The sequence below is a fragment of the Anomaloglossus baeobatrachus genome, chromosome 3 (assembly GCF_048569485.1).
Source record: "Anomaloglossus baeobatrachus isolate aAnoBae1 chromosome 3, aAnoBae1.hap1, whole genome shotgun sequence".
NCBI lineage: Eukaryota > Metazoa > Chordata > Amphibia > Anura > Aromobatidae > Anomaloglossus > Anomaloglossus baeobatrachus.
Genome location: NC_134355.1, coordinates 115,429,290 through 115,449,557, shown reverse-complemented (window position 1 = coordinate 115,449,557; position 20,268 = coordinate 115,429,290). Strand labels below are relative to the sequence as shown.

Sequence of the window (20,268 nt, the reverse complement as noted above, 5' to 3'; positions counted from 1 at the left end):
TGGGTTTTTTTGTTTTTTTAAGGGGGAAGGGGAGTAGTAAAAAGAAAAATAGTACAAGGGAAGGAAGGCTGGGCTCTGTTTAATTATATGTAATTACTGTACAAAAAATGAAAGTTCTGAAAGCACTGTATGGCTAAACTCATTAACTAACTAATTAAAGAATAATTTGATTAACAAGTGTGCTTTGCAATTATGTGAGAAAATATGTATTATTATGAGCGCTAAAAAGCTCTGGTGGGGAAAAGATGCCTAATTTAAGAATCATTTCCAAAGTATTTAAAATCATTTTTATAATGTCTTTTTTGGCTTGGAGTCATTTATACTAATAAGGGACAAACAGTCATTTCGCATTTATTGTTTACTTTAAATTGCCTTTTTTTGTCACCTGCTTAATTAGGATTTTCAGCCTTTTATCTCATTTAAATAATTGAACTTTTGTCTAATTTATGGCTGAAAAATTAGAACATGCCTTATTTCTACAGCAGAGGGGTCCAGCTAGGAAATATATATATTGTGCACTCGATAAATAAAAATAAATGTTGTCCTTAGGCCTCCTTCAGATGTCCGTGAATCACGTTTTCATGGATAGAACCCGTGCGTAGTAAGATGAGACCCTCACAGACCTCCAGGATGGAAGAGTACCCTGTTCTTCCCATGCCACACTTATGATTACCATAAGAGCAGTTGGTTGCAGACTCACCATCACTTAATGTATTGTCTATGGGAGTGATGACAATAGTTGCGCACATTTTCTTTTCCATAGACTTTTCCCCTGTTTTGAAACTTATTCTGTATAGGCCCTGTACTCTGGTAAGTCCTATTTGACAAATAATATGAATGCTGCAACTGTAATGAGACATTGCTTATACTAGGAAACCGATGGGAGACATACCGGAATCGGCAGTGCATAAGAGGAGGCCAGTTTACCAAAAACGTCCAAAATTAATCATAAGCTTCACAAAACTTAACCACTTAACCCATACCCCATTGAATGTCTACCGGGGTAAATAACATGAAACAAAAAGCTTAAACAATCACACAATTATAGATAAAATCCAAATGTAATTATTTTACAAAAAATCTAGAATAAATATTCACAGTATAGAAAATATTTTATCACAAAATTCAGAGTAGAAAGTTGTATTTAAAATATCATACAATTCCAAAGTGCATAAGTGCCAACCACGGTAACCTCATGAATAATTTAAATGAATTAATTTTATAACCATAAAACCGATGGCCATATATACAGTGTGTCCACCCATATCCTGTCCACCGCCATTAACTTGAGAACGGCAGCACCTATAGGCATAGAAGTGGTGTCTAGGTATAGTAAAGTAGCCATGCGCTATGCAATGAAACCACCTATAGCGCCACCTGGTGGAAAACAACAGAGTTAGCATTTTTATCTTGAAAACGGAACAAGATAGAGAAAAAAAGTGAATTAAAAAATTGTAGGGCATCATCAATTCAATACGAATCGACACCTTGCATACAAAAATGCTATGATATGAAACCCATGACCCCACCCCAAAAACATTGAATGCTGGTCACGCATATGGCGCTCATTTAACTTTGATGCTCAAAGTGGCCACCGTCAGCTGCAATGCACATCTGGACTCTGGACAGCATACTGTATCTTGCTGCACATTGTGCAATATGGAAGGTGACACGTTTGCACAAGTATCTGTGACACGTCATCATATGTCGTGCAATGTTGGTGGAGGGGTCGCATACACCTGCTGTTTGAAATGACCTCACAGAAAGAAGTCCAATGGAATCAGGTCAGGCGAGCGTGGAGGCTACTCCACGGAGTCACCATACCCAATGACTTGTAAGAAGGTCTCCATGAAGTATCGCTTCACGTCCGCAGCCTTGTGAGTTTTACACGTTCTAATCATAGCATTTCTGTATGCAAGGTGTCGATTCGTATTGAATTGATGATGCCCTACAACTTTGTAATTCACTTTTTTTTCTCTATCTCGTTCCGTTTTGCGAGATAAATATGCTAACTCCGTTGTTTTCCACCAGATGGCGCTATAGGTGGTTTCATTGCGTAGCGCATGGATACTTTACTATACCTAGATATCACTTCTGTACCTATAGCTTCCGCCATTCTCAAGTTAATGGCGGTGGACAGGATATGGGTGAACACACTGTATATGTAAAAAATATGTAAATAGTATTTAACAAGATCAACAGCAATGGACCAAGAGTATTAAGTTGCAAAATGCAGCAGCATATCAGGAAATAGATGTAAACATAATTACACTGTGAAAAATAATGAAATAATCAATACTATCTAGGTAGATGTCTATTAAAAATTACTCTTTGACCTAAATAGAACAGTATATAATCATGCTTTCTCATATATAAATATCGATTGCTACCGTGAATGCAAAAAGCTACACAGGTCAGCTGACGAGTAGCCGCAGTTTCTCCAGCTAAACTGTTCGTTATTCAATTGAGATGCACCTATTACGATAGCACACTGCAGCGTCTCCAGTCAGTCTATTTGCAGTAAGATAAAATACAAATACTGCCATGGCCACACTAAGGGAAGACATACAAATTATGCAGCGTCCTATTAAAGGTCAGTAAGATATAGCAAACAATCAATAAAGAATTTGGATTTTATCTATAATTGTGGGATTGTTTAAACGTTTTTTCATGTTATTTACCCCGGTAGTCATTCAATGGCATAAGAGGGGTCCAGTCTGGAGGTGGATACGGGGCCAATAAGTTTTAGACTGCGTGTCCACGATCAGCATTTTCACGATCACGTAGCATGTGTCAGCTGCGTCCAAAATGCTGCATTGTACAGTACAAGCATAGTGGATGGGATTTCCAGAAATCTCTTGCCCACTGTGTTTTTTTTTTCATGCAGCGAAAACTTACTTGCAGTGTGGCTTACCGAGCCGCAGCATGTCAATTCTTTGCTGCGGAGACACAAGCGTTCTCTGCAGGGTGATCATAGCAAGAGACCATAACTGCCCAAATCCTGATTGTAAGCATGAGCAGCTGCGGTCTCCTTCAGTGAAAACTTGTGGTCCCACAGGTTAAGACCAGCATGCAGCAGGTCCTTATCATGGGCACGTACCCTTAGGCCCTGTGCGCAATAGAAAAAGGATTTTTCTCAAGAAATTTCTTCTGAAAGATTAGCGCACTTGCGTAAAAAAAACCCGCACCAATAATGCACCGAAAACCGCATGCGTTTTTGGTGTATTTTTCCACAGGTTGGTCCCTGCGTTTTTTTTACCATTATCTATGGCAAATAACGCAGGTACCTGCCGAAAAGAAGAGACATGCTCATTCTTTTTCTCAAGAAATTCTGCAGAAAGGATGTTCTTGAGAAGAAAACGCAGTGTGCGCACAGCTATTTTTTTTTCCATAGGTTTTGCTGGGGAATGTCTGCAGAAAGGTTACAACCATTTTCTCAAGAAATTTCTGCAGCAAAAACGCAAAAAAAACCGCAGGTCAAAACGCAGTGTGTGCACAGGAAAATCCCCTTTACATAGAGTAGCATGGGGAAGGCACAACTGATCTCTCCTTTCAACTCCTCTTGTCTGTGGTCTTATGGTCATTGGAGAATGAAGGACACAAGTCCTCCATTCTGGCGATCACTGTGTCGTCCAATAGTGGAACCCCCAGCAATAGAACAATTATAGCCTCTCTAGGGTAAAGGAGATAATTTTCGTACAATGAGTACCCCACAATAGGAGCTGTATGAGAAAAGTATATGACCTACCTAGCTCATCACTCCAAATACAACATACAGTGGGTACTATCTTATCTAACTCCTAAATGTATTAAGCCTATGTGTATAACCATTTTGGTGCACTAAATGTGTATTTTCTATACATACTCCAAAATTACATTCAGCTTTACATTTTCCACAACGCAAGGTGGGATCAAGAAGCAGTAACTACGCTGGATTGTGGGCAGCATGGAGGAATATCATTATCAAATAGCCAACTAAATTTACATCATGTAACAATCTATTAATATTACAGTAGAAAATGGGGCAGCTCACCTTTTATTGAGCAGGCACATGTGAGGGATAATACTTGGGGAGCTTTGTAATGTACTGTGTACATCTCTTTTTAATCCATTTAACCTTTTTGTTGTTGGTATATTTCTTTGCTTTTCGTCAAGTACGGTAATCTTCTGATACTGTGATGGTCATCACCTCCATAAATCTGTGCAGCAATATACAAGCAAGAAAGCCCATTACGGCTCTAGTGGAGTGAGTGACCTATCTCTCCGAAGATCCAACACAAACAACTATCTTTTTCAAACAGAACAAGTAAATCTCATTTTATGAAATAATATTGATCACTTTCCTCTTGGTGCAATGGCATTGTGTTTGCAGTGTAACTTGTGGCTTATAGCTAAGCGCTCCTGTCTGACAGATTTTCTTCCCAACAGGTTTCCAACATTTTGAATCTCCTTCTATTTTTCTATGAGTTCTTTAGTATCAGCTACTCCTACCCAATCTTTTTTCATGACTGTCTTCTCTTGGTATACAACAAGACTCAGTACTCGTCTCTCTTCTCGTCTACTCATAGAACCAGGGCTGTTGCTGTAATTATAGAGGTAGAAGTCTTAAAGGTACTTTGCACGCTGCGACATCGCAGGCCGATGCTGCGATGCCGAGCGCGATAGTACCCGCCTCCGTCGCAGCAGCGATATCCTTGTGATAGCTGCCGTAGCGAACATTATCGCTACGGCAGCTTCACATGGACTCACCTGCCCTGCGACCGTCGCTCTGGCCGGCGACCCGCCTCCTTGTTAAGGGGGCGGGTCGTGCAGCGTCATAGCGACGTCACACGGCAGGTGGCCAATCGGAGCGGAGGGGCGGAGATGAGTGGAATGTAAACATCCCGCCCACCTCCTTCCTTCCGCATATCCTACGGAAGCCGCAGTGACGCCGGTAGGAGATGTTCCTCGCTCCTGCGGCTTCACACACAGCGATGTGTGCTGCCGCAGGAGCGAGGAACAACATCGGACTGTCGCCGACGCTGCACCGATGATACGATTACGACGCTTTTGCGCTCGTTAATCGTATCATCGAGCCTTTACACACTACGATGTCGCATGCGATGCCGGAAGTGCGTCATTTCCAATTTGACCCCACCGACATCGCACCTCCGATGTCGTAGTGTGCAAAGCCCGCCTTACTTGGACCCTGAGGAACCTAAAGAGGCCCATACAAATTAGATAAAAGTCTTCCTAACCAGTTGACTTTATTTGGTATATCAATTTCTGATCTATTTGTTTTCATGGACGATAATTTGAGGACAGATATAATGTCTGATTGCCACTTCATCCTATCTCCTATTGAAAACACATAGCCACTATGGGTTTTCTTGGGAGAGATAGTTGTCTGTTGAAAAAATTTTTTGGATGACAGGTAAAGGTACCGTCACACTAAGCAACATCGCTAGCAACATCGCTGCTGAGGCACAACTTGCTAGCGATGTTGCTGTGTGTGACATCCAGCAACAACCTGGCCCCTGCTGTGAGGTCGCTGGTTGTTGCTGAATGTCCTGGGCCATTTTTTAGTTGTTGCTCTCCCGCTGTGAAGCACACATCACTGTGTGTGACAGCGAGAGAGCAACAACTGAATGTGCAGTGAGCAGGGAGCCGGCTTCTGCGGACGCTGGTAACCAATGTAAATATCGGGTAACCAAGAAGCCCTTTACTTGGTTAACTGATATTTACCTTCATTACCAGCGTCCGCCGTTCTCAGCTGTCAGTGCCGGCTCCCTGCTCCCTGCACATGTAGCTGGAGTACACATCGGGTAATTAACCCGATGTGTACTGTGGCTAGGAGTGCAGGGAACAGGGAGCAGGCACTGGCAGTGTGATAGCGGCGGACGCTGGTAACGAAGGTAAATATCGAGTAACCAAGGGAAGGGCTTCTTGGTTACCCGATGTTTACCGTGGTTACCAGCGTCCGCAGAAGCCGGCTGGGTGCACACGTAGCAGAGTACACATCGGGTAATTAACCCGATGTGTACTGTGGCTAGGTGTGCAGGGAGCCAGCGCTAAGCGGTGTGCGCTGGTAACCAAGGTAAATATCGGGTTGGTTACCCAATATTTACCTTAGTTACCAAGCGCAGCATGCTTCCACGTGTAGCGACGCTCCAGCGATCCCTGCCAGGTCAGGTTGCTGGTGGGATCGCTGGAGTGTGACATCTCACCAGCGACCTCCTAGCAACTTACCAGCGATCGCTATCAGGTTGTATCGTTGTTGGGATCGCTGGTAAGTTGTTTAGTGTGACTGGGCCTTAACTGGCAGACAAGATAAGATTGCCAACAGGCACAAAGGAAAACACCAATAATTATTTGACTTACTTATATAGCTCCCTTACAGATATTATCTTCACTATCCTCATTGGGGTTCACAATCTAAATTTCCTATCAGTATTTGGAGTGTGGAAGGAAACTGGAAAACCCTTAGGAAACCCATGCAAACACGGCGAGAACATACAAACCCCTTTCAGATGGCGTCCTTGGTAGTATTTGAACCAAGCGCTGAAAGGCCACAGTCCTAACCACTAAGCGACCATGCTGCCCAGATAAGATAAATGTTAAATAGTTGGTAAGTGTGCCCAGATATTATATCAAAACCCAGGAGATACACATCTTACTAATAGTTTGACCAACCCATTAGCTCTTTCTATGATATCTACATATATATACAGTATATATATATATATATATATATATATATATATAAATATATTTATACAGTACAGACCAAAAGTTTGGACACACCTCATCTCTAGAACAACTGTTAAGAGGAGACTTTGTGCAGCAGGCCTTCATGGTAAAATAGCTGCTAGGAAACCACTGCTAAGGACAGGCAACAAGCAGAAGAGACTTGTTTGGGCTAAAGAATACAAGGAATGGACATTAGATCAGTGGAAATCCGTGCTTTGGTCTGATGAGTCCAAATTTGAGATCTTTGGATCCAACCACCATGTCTTTGTAGAAAAGGTGAACGGATGGACTCTACATGGCTGGTTCCCACCGTGAAGCATGGAGGAGGAGGTGTGATGGTGTGGGGAGTGCTTTGCTGGTGACACTGTTGGGGATTTATTCAAACTTGAAGGCATACAGAACCAGCATGGCTACCACAGCATCTTTCAGCGGTGTGCTATTCCATCCGGTTTGCGTTTATTTGGACCATCATTTATTTTTCAACAGGACAATGACCCCAAACACACCTCCAGGCTGCGTAAGGGCTAAGGAGAGTGATGGGGTGCTACGCCAGATGATCTGGTCTCCACAGTCACCAGACCTGAACCCAATCGAGATGGTTTGGGGTGAGCTGCACTGCAGAGTGAAGGCAAAAGGGCCAACAAGTGCTAAGCATCTCTGGGAACTCCTTCAAGACTATTGGAAAACCATTTCCGGTGACTACCTCTTGATGCTCATCAAGAGAATGCCAAGAGTGTGCAAAGTACTGTAGTAATGAAAGCAAAAGGTGGCTACTTTGCAGAACCTAGAATATAAGACATATTTTCAGTTGTTTCACACTTTAAGTATTTTATTCCACATGTTTTAATTCATAGTTTTGATGCCTTCAATGTGAATCTACAATTTTCAGAGTCCTGAAAATAAAGAAAACTCTTTGAATGCAAAGGTGTGTCCAAACTTTTGGTCAGTGCTGTATATAAAATCACCCCATGCATATTTATTTCTTTGCTCACTCCAGTATCTAGCAGTCATATACTCCTTTATGTCCTATTGTGCCGCCCCTGCAGCGGTCGAACCGCTCGGATCCGGGGGTGATTATTTGTGGCTCGAGGGTCTCCGGACCCGGGGGCTAGGGGCCACACTCAAATGAAGAGAGGGTTATTTACAGGGGAGATATACTTCGTGACGCCACCCATAGTGTACGGTAATTGGGAGTACCGCCGCTGCCGTTGGGAGTACCCGGAGTGATGGAGTGGGGCAGCTAGATGTGGTCAACCTCCACAGGTAGGGCAAGGCCCCGGGACTCTGTGGGATGCCGTGGGATGCAGGGGTCACTCAGGTACTCACTCAGTCAATAAGCAGACGATGACAACCGGGTAAACCAAATCTCGGGGTATCGCTGCCGCTTGAGGGGAGCTCGTCCGGGTCCCGTCCCCTATAGTGTTGCCTGGTGATCCGTGACCTGCCTCCTGGCACTAAGTTTAACTTCAACGTGGTGGCCCAGTAGTCTGAAACTTGCCAAGCCCCGCTCCCCACTGTGGCTAAGTGTGGGAGCCTGCTCTTAGAGCTCATGCTTGGGATTTTCTGGACCGTTTCTTTGGAAGGCCCTATCCCCCTCGTTGCGCTAGTGCTGCGATTCTGAAGTGGGTGGAAACAGATCATAAAGGCTCCGTTCTCCTCATGTTAATTGCCTGGTTGCCTGAAGCTTCTCCCCGACCTAGGGTCCGTGTACCCCGCCGTGTCTTTGGTCCCCGACTTGTGATAGTGCTAGGCTGCTGACCGTCCTCCTTAATAGGTCCAGGCACCTAGCCGCAATCCCCTGCGACCGGGGGTCCGACTCCTCTAGGTCCAGACCACCGTCTGCAACCTAGCTTCTCTTGGGAGCCACCACTCCCAACCTCCTCTGAGCTCCTCACAGCTCGAGGGCTACTTCCCACCCCTCCACTGACTACTCACTGACTGACTACACTCCTCACCTCCCCTCCCTGACCCCCCAGGTGAGCGACTCTATTCCACTTAAGCCGTCCACTGGTGTGCCTGGTGGGTGTGGTGCAGTGTGTATCTAGGATTTGATTTGCTGTTGGAGGCAACACCATAAGATAGGGACCCAGAACCATGAGGGACTTGGAATACTGCGCGGAAGGGCAGTTTGTGCAGTACGCTGTGACGACCTGATAGTCCAGGGGCGTCACACTTTTGCTTTTTGAAACTAAACATGGACAAATCTGAGCTTATCATCTTTCTTCCATTACAATCTGCTTCAGTATCCTTATCTGTTAAATGGATCCATCGGGCCCATATGTCTGAACCTCCCCGCAAAATAGAAATAGAGGCGGACAGCAAGACATAGTTGATTACGTCTTACTGAGCACACTGTAACTCCATCTCCATAATTATAGTCAATGGTCCTGTTGGCGGACATGCCCGAATGATGTTTTGTGTGGCGTTCAGATGTAAGCCCCAATGAAAATGCTATGTGGACCCAGCTATCATCTGACACAGTTTTCGGACTCTTACCTTCAGTTTCCCATGCTCACTAATTCAAAAACATTTCCCATATCTGACAAACCAGTGGACCAAAATCTTATTGCACTCACTCATCTTACTTGTCTCTACGGCTCTGCTTCTTCAGACACTTCTATCTAATCTTACACTTATTGGTCGGCTTTTTTTGCACATCCTAGACCAGCTCTCTACCAATAAGCCACCCACATTTAAGTTAAGCCACATCCCTTTGTCACATGATGCATAAAACCTTATTGAATAATAAAAAAATTAAAAACAGGGAGAGAAAGGGTTTTTTTTGGCCGACTATCAAAACACCACAAATAAGAGAAAATACCAGAACCATCTAGAAATCACAATAATTTTATTGAGGTAGAAAAGACAGTTTAATATATAAAAATTTATCCCATGTGGGGTTAACAATTAAACATACATAAATCACATCGCATAATAACAATAAAGGGTACTTTGCACGTTGCAACATCGCTAGCATCGGCTAGCGATGCTGAGCGCGATAGTACCCGCCCCCATCGCACATGCGATATGTGGTGATGACAGCTTCACACGCACATACCTGGTCGGCGACGTCGCTGTGACTGCCGAAATATCCCTCCTTCAAGGGGGAGGTGCGTTCGGCGTCACAGCGACGTCACCACGACGTCACTAATCGGCCGGCCAATAGAAGCGGAGGGGCGGAGATGAGTGGGACATAACATCCCGCCCACCTTCTTCCTTCCACATTGCCGTCGGGACGCAGGTAAGGAGATGTTTGTCGCTCCTGCGGGTTTACACACAGCGATGTGTGGAGCTGCAGGAACGACAAACATCGTACCTGCGGTCGACCCGACATTATGAAAATGTCCGACGCTACACATATCACCGATTTTTGACGCTTTTGCGATCGTTTATCGGCGCATCTAGGATAGGATTTACACATTGCGATGTCGTTACCGGCGCCGGATGTGCGTCACTAACGACGTGACCCCAACGATATTCCAGATGCGATGTCGCAGTGTGTAAAGTACCCCTAAGGTGAACAGGAAAAAGTGGGGACCTCCGAAATAAGCCCTATGATGGGACAACACACCGGGACCTGAGTGCAATAACCACCTCCATGGGGAGTTAAAGTATATGAAAAACCCTGGTGATCTTTAGTTCAAATGGGATTAACATAGTGTACCACAGACAGCAACTAGATGGTGCTCAAGTAGCTATGATAAGAGGTGCCGAGCACAGGTATCGGGGTGCGTCCAACCCCGATGCACGTTTCGATATTATCTTCCTCGGGGGGCCCAATTCCTGCGCTCGGCACATCTTATCTTGGGTAAGTAAAAATGCCGGTGGTTAGAGTTCCTTAGGGATCTGTTCAGCCAGTGTTATTGTGTGTATCTAGGTGTATGAATGCTACTTGAGCACCATCTAGTTGCTGTCTGTGGTACACTGTGTTAATCCCATTTGAACTCAAGATCACCAGGGTTTTTCATATACTTTAACTCCCCATGGAAGTTTTTATTACGCTCAGGTCCCGGTGTGTTTTCCCACCATAGGGCTTATTTGGAGGTCCCCACTTTTTCCTGTTCACCTTATTGTTATTATGCGATGTGATTTATGTATGTCTAATTGTTAACCCCACATGGGATATATTTTTATATATTGAATTGTCTTTTCTACCTCAATAAAATTATTGTGACTTCTAGATGGTTCTGGTATTTTGTCTAAAGCCCGCTTTACACGCTGCAATATATCTTACAATGTGTCGGCGGGGTCACGTCGTAAGTGACGCACATCCGGCATTGTAAGTTACATTGCAGTGTGTGACAGGTACGTGCGATTGCGATTGAACGTTAAAACGTTCATCGCATACACATCGTACCTTTCTCTAGAATTGCACGTCAGATTGTTCATCGTACCCGGGGTAGCGCACATCGCAGTGTGTGACACCCCGGGAATGATGAACAGATCTTACCTACATCCTGCGGCTCCCGGCCCACAATGCGGAAGGAAGGAGGTGGGCGGGATGTTTACGTCCCGCTCAGCTCCGCCCCTCCACTTCTATTGGCCAGCTGCCGCGTGACGTCGATGTGACGCCGAACGTCCCTCCCACTCCAGGAAGTGGACGTTCGCCGCCCACATCGAGGTCGTATGGAAGATAAGTAAGTGTGACGGGGGTTAATCGTTTGTGCGGCACGTTCAACAAATTGAACTTGCCACACATACGATGGGGGCGTTGCAAATCGCATACGATATCGTATGCGAAATTGCAACGTGTAAAGCAGGCTTGATTTGTGGGGTTTTGATAGTCGGCTAAAAAAAAAACCCCTTTCTCTCCCTGTTTTTAAATCATGTACACTTATGGGGGGTGGTCGATCAATTGAAAATGAATGTCCTATTTTGCCTTACTTTTGTTCTAATGAATAATAACAAATGTTGCACATTTACAGCTCAGGTCAATTAATTTTATATTATGATTGGATTTTTACAGGTGTGGCCAAATTTACAAAGTGTAATTTTGAGGCCACTTTTCATCATTATTTTGCATCAATACTTGTAAGCAAAAATCAAGGGGTGGAATCTGCATTTAGAAAACATAATGGAAAGATTGTATTTTGTATCCATTCCTAATTTTGGCTTACAAATACTGATGAGTTAAAGTACCTTCATCTAAGGTTGTGTTCGGACATTTGAACCCATGCAAAAGGTTGCATTGTTGACTATGCCTTGCCAACCACAACTAGGCATATATGGCTGAAAATTATCTCAGACAGAGCACACTGTGACTCCGTCTGCATCACCATAGTCAATGGCCTGTCAGCACATATACCGGAATCCCATTTTGCTGGGATTTCACCAGAAGCCCTGGAGGAGCCACTGAATGTACACCAAAACGTGATGTGACCATAGCCTAACCTCAAGGACTTCACTATACACATACAGAGAACACACCGTGTGCTGATGTTTAATGAGTTTGAGACATGTCATTGTGTAATTATGTTGCACATTCCAGACATGACTGATGGTAATGACTTTATATTCTCTGGATTTGTTCCAGGTACCCTGACACTTTCCATATTGGTTAATCATAATCAAACCACTTGTACACTCTTAATTAATGGACAAATATTTTGCTTGGCTTTGGTATAAAAGCCTTTTGAAACATGCTTTGCATATTCTGATCGCACAGTTTTGTCTAGATACTACTATGTGATGAACCTGCTATTTAACTCTCAGCAGTATTGGACCATACACTGCTGCCATTGGTGTTTATCTGCTTCTCTCTATTCGGCATTTGTTGCTTTCTTTTCGGTGTTCTCAGTTGCTTGGCCTCTCAAATATTTCTTTCCTGATGTCACGTATTATTACACCTCAGATATCTCTCTACTTTTTTATTTTTATCAATCTTTTTTTTTTCCTTGTTTTACCTTGTAGTCATTTTTGCTTTGCCTTTTCTCTATTCTGCCCTCCATCCTTTATTCTGTCTACTGGGTTCATATTTTTTAGCCATCTGTATTCTTTAGGTTGCAATCACAATTGCTGTTTTTTTAGCAATTTTTAGTACAATTTTTTGAACCAAAGCCAGGAGTGCATGAAAATGAAAATAAATGACTTTCTGTTACACGTCTTCATCTTGCTAGATCCAAGATCCAATTTTGGCTAAAAAAAACCCAAAAGCAATAAAACTTCAAGTTTGATTTGTTCTTACTATCTGACATGAAATCAGAATATGTAGTAGAATGGATACACACGGCACTTCTAGAGATGGTGCACAAGTAGCTTCCAAAACCATCTCAAGTAGATGTAGAGACTTGGCACTGACATAGGTGAAATGTAATTGCTTTATAGTAGATAAGTTGTAGAACCAGCATAAATAAGCACAGACATTTCAGTCAAACAAGACCTTCATAGTGATGCCATCTATTTTGTGAAGTGCACCAGTCCCTCCTGCAGCAAAACAAACCCACAACATGATGCTGCTACCCTCATGTTTCACAGTTGGGATGGTGTTCTTAGGCTTCAAAGATTCTCCCTCTTTCCTACAAACATAATGATTTTCATTATGACCAAACAGTTCAATTTTAGTTTCGTCAGACCACAGGAGTGTGACACTGGGTACGGGAAAGTATCAAGCGAAAGGGAAGGGAAGCCCTGTGTCTAGGGAAAGGGAAGATGGTGACCCCTGACTAAACCTACTGCTGGTCCCTAGGGTTCTTCACCACTCTTGATAGGTCCCGCACTTATGCTCTGAGCCGGATACCTGACCCTAGGTATCCCTAGTTCTCGGTCTTAAATATGGAATGGATGGGATGAGCTATTCGTCAACTCGACTAAACACTATATACAGTGCCTACAAGTAGTATTCAACCCCCTGCAGATTTAGCAGGTTTACACATTCGGAATTAACTTGGCATTGTGACATTTGGACTGTAGATCAGCCTGGAAGTGTGAAATGTACTGCAGCAAAAAAGAATGTTATTTGTTTGTTTGGTTTTTTTTTTTAAATTGTGAAAAGTTTATTCAGAGGGTCATTTATTATTCAACCCCTCAAACCACCAGAATTCTGTTTGGTTCCCATAAAGTATTAAGAAGTATTTCAGGCACAAAGAACAATGAGCTTCACATGTTTGGATTAATTATCTCTTTTTCCAGCCTTTTCTGACTAATTAAGACCCTCCCCAAACTTGTGAACAGCACTCATACATGGTCAACATGGGAAAGACAAAGGAGCATTCCAAGGCCATCAGAGACAAGATCGTGGAGGGTCACAAGGCTGGCAAGAGGTACAAAACCCTTTCCAAGGAGTTGGGCCTACCTGTCTCCACTGTTGGGAGCATCATCCGGAAGTGGAAGGCTTATGGAACTACTGTTAGCCTTACACGGCCTGGAAAGCCTTTGAAAGTTTCCTCCCGTGCCGAGGCCAGGCTTGTCCGAAGAGTCAAGCCTAACCCAAGGACAACAAGGAAGGAGCTCCGGGAAGATCTCATGGCAGTGGGGACATTGGTTTCAGTCAATACCATAAGTAACGTACTCCACCGCAATGGTCTCCGTTCCAGACGAGCCCGTAAGGTACCTTTACTTTCAAAGCATCATGTCAAGGCTCGTCTACAGTTTGCTCATGATCACTTGGAGGACTCTGAGACAGACTGGTTCAAGGTTCTCTGGTCTGATGAGACCAAGATCGAGATCTTTGGTGCTAACCACACACGTGACGTTTGGAGACTGGATGGCACTGCACACGACCCCAAGAATACCATCCCTACAGTCAAGCATGGTGGTGGCAGCATCATGCTGTGGGGCTGTTTCTCAGCCAAGGGGCCTGGCCATCTGGTCCGCATCCATGGGAAGATGGCTAGCACGGCCTACCTGGAGATTTTGGCCAAGAACTTCCGCTCCTCCATCAAGGATCTTAAGATGGATCGTCATTTCATCTTCCAACAAGACAACGACCCAAAGCACACAGCCAAGAAAACCAAGGCTTGGTTCAAGAGGGAAAAAATCAAGGTGTTGCAGTGGCCTAGTCAGTCTCCTGACCTTAACCCAATTGAAAACTTGTGGAAGGAGCTCAAGATTAAAGTCCACATGAGACACCCAAAGAACCTAGATAACTTGGAGAAGATCTGCATGGAGGAGTGGGCCAAGATAACTCCAGAGACCTGTGCCGGCCTGATCAGGTCTTATAAAAGATGATTATTAGCTGTAATTGCAAACAAGGGTTATTCCACAAAATATTAAACCTAGGGGTTGAATAATAATTGACCCACACTTTTATGTTGAAAATGTATTAAAATTTAACTGAGCAACATAACTTGTTGGTTTGTAAAGATTTATGCATCTGTTAATAAATCCTGCTCTTGTTTGAAGTTTGCAGGCTCTAACTTATTTGCATCTTATCAAACCTGCTAAATCTGCAGGGGGTTGAATACTACTTGTAGGCACTGTACGACACAAAGAGGTCACATAGGGGGGGAAATGCATGAACTACTTATCTACAGATCACACAAGTAGACGTTCAGCAAAGTTTTCAGCTATGATACCACAGAGGAGCACAAGCAACCAAGGATTGAATTAATTGAATAATAATACCAGCACCAGTCCAAGGATGGAAGGTGTATATAAGCAACAAAATAATGCTGATGATCAGCAGCTGGGTGGAAGGCGAGCTCCTGCTGGGTCCAAAAGGGGGAGAGATGAATCCAGCAGGAGAGCTACCTATACCAATAAATACTGACAGCAGGAACAATGGAAAGTCAGGGAGCATTCTGCGCAGCCAAACATTGTGACCTTCTATGGCCAGAAATCACATGACTGTCTGTCACTTGTGACACACCCATGACAAGGACATGTCTCCAAAAATTAAAGACTTTGTTTCTGTGTGCATGTGCAAACATTAATCTGGCTTTTTACAGTATGTTACTTTCGGAGTTATGGCTTCTTCCTGGCAGAGTGGCCTTTCAGCCCATGTTGATACAGTATTCATTTCACTGTGGATAATGAAACAATATTTTTAACTTCTGCCAGCATCTTCACAAGGTCTTTTGCTTTTGTTCTTGGGTTGATATGCAGTTGTCTGACCAAAGCACGTTCATCTCTGCTACACAAAACTCATCTCCTTCCCGAGCGGTATGATGGCTGGACATTCCCATCTTGTTTGTACTTGCGTATAATTGTTTGTACAGATGAGCAAGGCACCTTCAGGTGTCTGGAAATTGTACCCAAGGATGAACCAGGCTTGTGCAAGTCCACAATTCTCTTTCTGAGATTTTGGCTGATTTCTTTTCACCTTCCCATGATGCTTCACAAAGAAGCAGTGTGTTTCAGGTGTGCATTAAAATCCATCCACAGGTGTGTCTGTAATTAACTCAGATGTTGCCAATAAGAAGCTTTGAAAGACATGACATCATCATATGGTCTGTCCCATATTGTTTGCATAGTACTGTTAGGGGTACTTTGCACACTACGACATCGCAGCTGCGATGTCGGTGGGCTCAAATCAATAGTGACGCACATCCGGCGTCGCTGTAGACATCGGAGTGTGTAAATCGTTTTTGATACGATTAACGAGCGCAAAAGCGTCGAAATCGTATCATCGGTGTAGTGTCGGTCATTTTCATAATGTCGCGGCAGCGACAGGTAAGATGTTGTTCCTCATTCCTGTGGCAGCACACATCGCTATGTGAGAAGCCACAGGAGCGAGGAACATCTCCTTACCTGCGTCCTGCGGCTCTCGCCGGCTATGCGGAAGGACGCAGGTGGGCGGGATGTTTATGTCCCTCTCATCTCCGCCCCTCTGCTTCTATTGGCCGCCTGCCGTGTGACGTCGCTGTGACGCCGCATGACCCGCCCCCTTAGGAAGGAGGCGGTTCGCCGGCCAGAGCGACGTCGCAGGGCAGGTAAGTGCATGTGAAGCTGCCGCAGCGATAATGTTCGCTACGGCAGCTATCACAAGCTATCTGCTGCGACGGGGGCGAGGACTATCGCGCTCGGCATCGATACCATCGGCTTGCGATGTTGTAGTGTGCAAAGTACCCCTTAGTTTATGTAAACTTTTGACTCTGCAGAAAGTAATAAAAATGCCTTAAAACATTCTCTCTCTCTCATTATTCTGCCATTTGGCAAATCTAAATAATTTTGGTTCCTAATTGACCTAAAACGGGAAAGGTTTATTCTGATTTCATGTCAGATAGTGAGAAAAACCTGCAGATGTGTCTTTTTTTTATAGTGTATAGCGGGCTTTACACGCTGCGACATCGCTAATGCGGAGTCGTTGGGGTCACGGAATTCGTGACACACATCCGGCCGCATTAGCGATGCCGTTGCGTGTGACACCGATAAGCGATTTTGCATCGTTGCAAAAACGTGCAAAATCGCTAATCGGCGACATGGGGGTCCATTCTCAAATCTCGTTACTGCAGCAGTAACGAGGTTGTTCCTCGTTCCTACGGCAGCACACATCGCTGCGTGTGACGCCGCAGGAACGAGGAAGCTCCCCTTACCTGCCTCCCGGCCGCTATGAGGAAGGAAGGAGGTGGGCGGGATGTTACGTCCCGCTCAGCTCCGCCCCTCCGCTTCTATTGGGCGGCGGTTCAGTGACGTCGCTGTGACGCCGCACGGACCGCCCCCTTAGAAAGGAGGCGGTTCGCCCGTCACAGCGACGTCGCCGGACAGGTATGTATGTGTGACGGCTGTTGTGCGACACGGGCAGCGATTTGCCCGTGTCGCGCAACAGATGGGGGCGGGTACCCACACTAGCGATATCGGGACCGATATCGCAGTGTATAAAGTAGCCTTAAGTAAACTTCTGGTTTCAACTGTATATGGGACTGTTATTCGGTTGTCAAAACTTTTGCAATGAATATTCTCCAAGTGAATATCCATTTATTATTTGAATCTTTCAATTCACCCTGTTTCCATAATCACTAAAGGTTCTAGGACATTTCCCTCCTGTCTTTTACAATATCGAATGTTACTAAGTAATCTCATCTCTAATCTGAAATAATCTCAAGTGTTTCATTTTACATTAGTTATACAAATAATGGAATAATATCATTGTATTTATTTACATAATTAATGTACTTAGGAAATACTGAATATTTATTAGCGTTACATTTCAGTAGTCCCTATTTAATTTATTTAAAAAGAGAAAGTTTTACTTTATTGCATTAAATCATGGCCATTTTTCTAATTAGACGCTGCTTAGTAATTTTCCACGATTCCACATTGCTTAACTGCTTAGGAAGTAGATTGCTGGCTGTAATAAAAAGTGTTTTTATTAATCCATTCTCCAGTGTGCTTTGTGACACCTGTAATTTTTATCTAGATGTTGAGATTAAAAATGTTAATAATCTTTTTGTCTTCAGCTGTCAGGAAGGCTGCCAATATTAGAAGGAAAGCGCTTTCCTAAATATGTACCACTTATTATAATATTAGCTCGCGTTTAGCACTCATTTCACAGCTGCTTAATTATACTGTGTATGTAGCATTAATTATAGTATTTATTCATCTGTGTGGTCTCTTAATTTATAATTTCTCCCTAAGCAGAGTGTCCTACAGAATCCCTTACTCCTCTGAAAAAAAAAAGAGAAAATTGAATATTTAGGCTGCTTTCACACATCCGTTTTTTCCTGTGCCTCACAATCCGGCGCTTTGCAGAAAAAACGCAACCGTTTTTTTTCGCCGCCGGTTGCGTTTTTTTTGCATAGACTTACATTAGTGCCGTATTGTGCCGCATGGGCTTGCGTTCCGTCCGGTTTTTGCCGCATGTGGCAGATTTAGCCGATGCGGCGGCCGGATGGAGTGTTGCCTGGCACGTTTTTTTGTCCGGCAAAAAAAACCCGCATCGCGCCGCATCCGGCCGATGCGGTGCGATTTGCAATGCATGCCAATGGACGCCGCATGCGGCGTCCTGCAGCAAAAGACGCATCCGGCCGCCGCATGCAGTTTTTCCCACTGCGCATGCTCAGTAGCCTGTCACAAGCGGCAAAAAACGGACGGGCCGCATGTTAAAAATGTATGCAAAGGATGCGGTTTTGTCGCCGCATCCGTTGCATAGGTTTTAGAGCCGGATTGGCTGGCTCTGCTAAAACCGGAGGTGTGAAAGCAGCCTAAGTATCATATAACAAAAATATTCTCACTTTTCATAATTGGAGCTGAACAAAAAGATTCACCGGACCCTGGTGTGGCATCCACAGCGGTACTTCGTGGCAGTCCTTCCAGGGTTCTGTGAACTTCCTTGGCCAGCACTTGACTCCATCATAGAAACCTTGAAAGTGGCAGAGGCGCTCATGATGACGGCATTCAAGTGCCGGACAAGAAAAGTCCCAGGACACTGGTAGGACTGCCACGGAGTACCAACATGTATGCCGGATTGGAGCCCAATAGATTATTTTTTCTCATCTCTAGTTATAATGTTCATCTCTGTAAGCCACAGCTATAGCTGAGATGTTAGTTGCTTTGTGTATATTAAAAAAAGTATTCATACCCATGAACATTTCTACATTTTTTCACATTATACCCACAAACATAAATTAAATTTTATTTTGATTTAGTATGATTTATCAACATCAAGTAGTAACTATTTATGAAGTGAAAAAACAATGATACTAGGTTGTTTAAAACTGTAATTTGAGTTAATACTTTGTAAGGCCACCTCTAGCTGCAATTTCTGCTGCAAGTCTTTTGGGCTATATCCCTACATACTGAAATCTGTGTCCATTCTTCTTTGCAAACTAGCTCAGTGAGATTGGATGGAGGCATCTGTGAACAGCAATTTTCAAGTCTTGCCACAGATTCTCAATGGGATTTAGGTCTGGATTGTGACTGGGCCCTGCACACACATGGATATGCTTTAATCTAAACCATTCATTGTAGCTCTAGCAGCTTTGGGTCATTGTCCTGCTGGAAAGTGAACCTACGCCCCAGTCTCAAGACTTTTGCAGCTTCTAATAGGTTTTCCTCCACGATTGCCCTGTATTTAGCTCCATCCATTTTCCTTTCAACTCTGATCAGCTTCCCTGTTGCTGGTGAGAAAAGCATCTCCACAGCATGATGCTGCTACCACCAAGTTTAAAGGATATGTCCGGTACTTTTTTTTTTTTTTTTTAAATGTGCCTAAACACCAACAAGCAGGTAGTTTTTACCTACCTGTCTGTTGTGTCCGGCACTGCTCCAGACCACTCCTGCCAGCGATTCAGCTGCTCCTGCTGATGTCGCGTCAACAGAGCAGCGTTTCTCATCCGCTTTGCTTTGTAGACGGGGGGGGACATGCTGATTGACAGCTGGCTCCCCCAGTTAGGCAGCAGGGAGACAGCTGTCAATCAGCATGATGTCAGCAGTCCCGTCCTCTCTACACAGCTGAGTGTAAAAGAGGCTTCCACTCTGTTAATGAAACCATTGTATGGCCTGCAAGAGCGGTCTGTGGCTGCTCTGTGCCAGCAAAAAATGGCGCCGGACACAATAGGCACATAGGTAGCAATTACCTGCCTATTAGTGCTTAGCCACATTTTTTTTTTTTTAGTTAAAGTCTTGGATATAGCCCTTAACGTTATGAATGGTGATTTCAGG

At 44.1% G+C, this 20,268-nt stretch overlaps 1 protein-coding gene across 4 annotated transcripts in view; it reads left to right on the top strand.

The window, feature by feature from the left end:
• The window catches only part of CFAP61 (cilia and flagella associated protein 61), a 447,743-nt gene that overhangs the window by 325,919 nt on the left and 101,556 nt on the right, over window positions 1–20,268 (top strand). The gene's annotated exons all lie outside the window — the stretch shown is intronic.